A 3,624-nucleotide genomic window follows, 5' to 3' on the forward strand; every position below is an offset into this window, starting at 1 on the left:
TCCCAAACTCATTCTATGAGGCCACCATCACCCTGATACCAAAACCAGACAAAGATACTACACAAAAAGAAAATTACAGACCAATATCACTGATGAATATAAATGCAAAAATCCTCAACAAAATACTAGCAAACAGAATCCAACAACACATTAAAAGGATCATACACCATGATCAAGTGGGATTTATCCCAGGGGTGCAAGGATTCTTCAATATATGCAAATCAATCAATGTGATACTCCATATCAACAAATGGAAGAAGAAAAATCATATGATCATCTCAAAAAAAAAAAATGGAGTTGGGGGACTTCCCTGGTGGCACAGTGGTTACGAATCCACCTGCCAATGCAGGGGACACGGATTCGATCCCTGGTCTGGGAAGATCCCACATGCCACGGAGCAGCTAAGCCAGTGCACCACAACTACTGAGCCTGTGCTGTACAGCCTGCGAGCCACAACTACTGAGCCCGTGTGCCACAACTACTGAGCCCGTGTGCTACAACTACTGAAGCCCACACGCTTAGAGCTCCATGCTCCACAATAAGAGAAGCCACCGCGATGAGAAGCCTGCGCACCGCAACGAAGAGTAGCCCCTGCTCACTGCAACTAGAGAAAGCCTGGGCACAGCAAGGAAGACCCAATGCAGCCAAAAATAAATAAATAAATTTATTAAAAAAAATATATATATATATATATATATATTAAAAGGAACCAAACAGAAATTCTGGGGCTGAAAAGCATAATAACAGAAATGAAAAAAAAAAAAAAATATATATATATATATATATATATTAAAAGGAACCAAACAGAAATTCTGGGGCTGAAAAGCATAATAACAGAAATGAAAAATTTACTGGAGGATTTCTTATAAGGTTTGAGCAGGCAGAATTAAAAATCAGCAAACTTAAAGATAGGTCAAGGCGGGCGCCGCCGTCACTCACGGCCTGGCGCCGGCGCGCTGTGCGTGTCGCGCCCCTCGCCCCCGCTCGTTGCTCGCCGGCCGGCGGCCTCGCTCAACCCTCAGTTCAGTGGCGGCGTTGGAAGGCGGCCCGGGCCCTCGCAGGCCCATGGCGGCGGCCGCGGCGCTGCCGGGCGTGGGCGGGCCTCCCACGGGCAGCGGCGCGGGGGGCAGCGGGTCCCCGCTGGGCGGCTGGGCAGTGGCGTGCCTCGAGGGCCGCAAGTTCGAGTACCTGATGAAGAAGCGCTCGGTGACCATCGGGCGAAACTCGTCGCAGGGCTCGGTGGATGTGAGCATGGGCCACTCGAGCTTCATCTCGTGGCGCCACCTCGAGATCTTCACGCCCCCAGGCGGCGGCAGCGGCGGCGGCCATGGCGGGCGGCCCCGGAGCTGTCGGCGCAGCCCGGGCCCGACGCGGGTGGCGACTTCTACCTGCGCTGCCTCGGCAAGAATGGCGTGTGCGTGGACGGCTTGTTCCAAAGGCGCGGGGCCCCGCCGCTGCAGCTGCCGCGCGTGTGCACGTTCAGGTTCCCGAGCGCAAACGTCAAGATCACTCACGTTCACTGCCCTGTCCAGCAAGAAGAGGGAGAGACAGGAAGTGCCCAAGTCCCGGGTGAAGCCCGTGCAGGCTCTCATCTCCCCGCTGACCATCAACATTCCAGACATCATGGCCCACCTCATCAGCCCCCTCCCCTCCCCCACAGGAACCATCAGTGCTGCGAACTCCTGTCCATCCAGCCCCCTGGGGAGCAGGGTCTTCAGGGTACAAAATGGGCCGTGTGGTACCATCTGACCTCAATTTAATGGCCGACAACTCACAGCCAGAAAATAAGAAGGAAGCTTCAGGTGGAGACAGCCCAAAGGATAATTCAAAGGCACCTTATTCCTATGCACAATTAACCGTACAAGCAATTACGATGGCTCCTGATAAAAAACTCACCCTAAATGGAATTTATTCATACATCATGAAAAACTATCCCTTCTACAGGACTGCAGACAAGGGCTGGCAGCTATATGTAGGCTGACATACATAGCTTTTTGAAGTTTGCACAGAGATGGTTTTCAAACTGTTTTCCTGAGGAACCCTTTCTTCAAAAGATACCTCCTCCAGTTGGCCAATATACAAAACAGATGAGCACAGTGCTGCCTTGTTTCAATGGTCCACCTGTACTTCCAGCCTATTCCTAGGTTGTCTGTGAATCCAGGCCTCCTCAGAGGACACTTTGAAATCGGTGCATAGTATTTCCATTGTTTAGCTATTTAATTTGTTTAATTTTTAAACCTCTACATTGTGTATGTTTTTCCTCTGCATGTCTGTGTTATGTGTGGCCATTTACTAGGTGTTTAGCAGGATCTCACTAATTCAGACAGTATGGGAAAGGGTAAGTTTGAAGTATGGAATGGTAAAAGCATAACAAAAGAGAGAAGAAATATACATTTACAAATTTTGAATTTATTAAGTAACCAGGAATGGCTACAGAATTCCTTTGAGGCTTAATGGGTAAATGATCCTTTGAAAAATGCATCTGTTGAGCCATAACCATAATCAAGTGATGTGGGTGGGGTGGGGGTGGGGGTAAGCCATTCTGTTTAATGGAGGGTAAAAACTTTTTTCTTCTACCTGCAGATATATAAACATGTTATAATAAAAACAGTGTTCCAGCCAAAAAAAAAAAAAAGATAGGTCAGTTGAAGGTATCCAGTCTGAGGAGAAGAAATAAAAAAGAATGAAGAAAAGTGAACAGAGCCAAAGATACTTGTGGGACACCATAAAACATACCACTGTATGTATAATGGAAATCCCAGAAGGAGAAGAGAGAGAGAAAAAGGCAGAAAAAAAATTTGAAGAAAATATAGCTGAAAACTTCTCAAATTTAATAAAGACACAAATCTATGTGTCCAACTAGTTCAAACTTCAAGAAGGATAAATGCAAAGAGATCTACATTGAGACACATTGTAATCAGATTGTCAAAAGACAAAGAGAAAATGTTGAAAGTAGCAAGAGAAAAGCAGCTTGTCACATACAAGGGATATTTAATAGATTAACAAGTCACTCATCAGAAACCATAGAGGCCAAAAAGTAGTGGGGTGACATATTTAAAGTGCTAAAAGAAAAATACGTCAACCAAGAATTCTATATCTGTCTAAACTGTTCAAAAATGAAGGAAAAATTAAGACATTCCCAAATAAACAAAAGCTGAGGGAATTTTTTTTTAAACATCTTTATTGGAGTATAATTGCTTTACAATGGTGTGTTAGTTTCTGCTTTATAACAAAGTGAATCAGTTATACATATACATATATTCCCATATCTCTTCCCTCTTGTGTCTCTCTCCCTCCCGCCCTCCCTATCCCACCCCTCTAGGTGGTCATAAAGGACCAAGCTGATCTCCCTGTGCTATGCAGCTGCTTCCCACTAGCTATCTTTTTAATTTATTTTTATTTTTTTATTTTTTTATTTTTTTGCGGTACGCGGGCCTCTCACTGTTGTGGCCTCTTCCCGTTGCGGAGCACAGACTCCAGACGTGCAGGCTCAGCAGCCATGGCTCACGGGCCCAGCCGCTCTGTGGCATGTGGGATCATCCCGGACCACGGGACGAACCCGTATCCCCTGCATCGGCAGCCGGACTCTCAACCACTGCGCCACCAGGGAAGCCCCCACTAGCT

At 46.6% G+C, this 3,624-nt stretch overlaps 1 protein-coding gene across 24 annotated transcripts in view; it reads left to right on the forward strand.

Annotated features, from left to right (window-relative positions):
- Positions 1-3,624, forward strand: part of PPIP5K1 (diphosphoinositol pentakisphosphate kinase 1) — a 61,416-nt gene that overhangs the window by 28,917 nt on the left and 28,875 nt on the right. The window lies entirely within an intron of this gene.

Source organism: Physeter macrocephalus, chromosome 11 (genome assembly GCF_002837175.3).
Source record: "Physeter macrocephalus isolate SW-GA chromosome 11, ASM283717v5, whole genome shotgun sequence".
In the NCBI taxonomy this organism is placed as follows: domain Eukaryota; kingdom Metazoa; phylum Chordata; class Mammalia; order Artiodactyla; family Physeteridae; genus Physeter; species Physeter macrocephalus.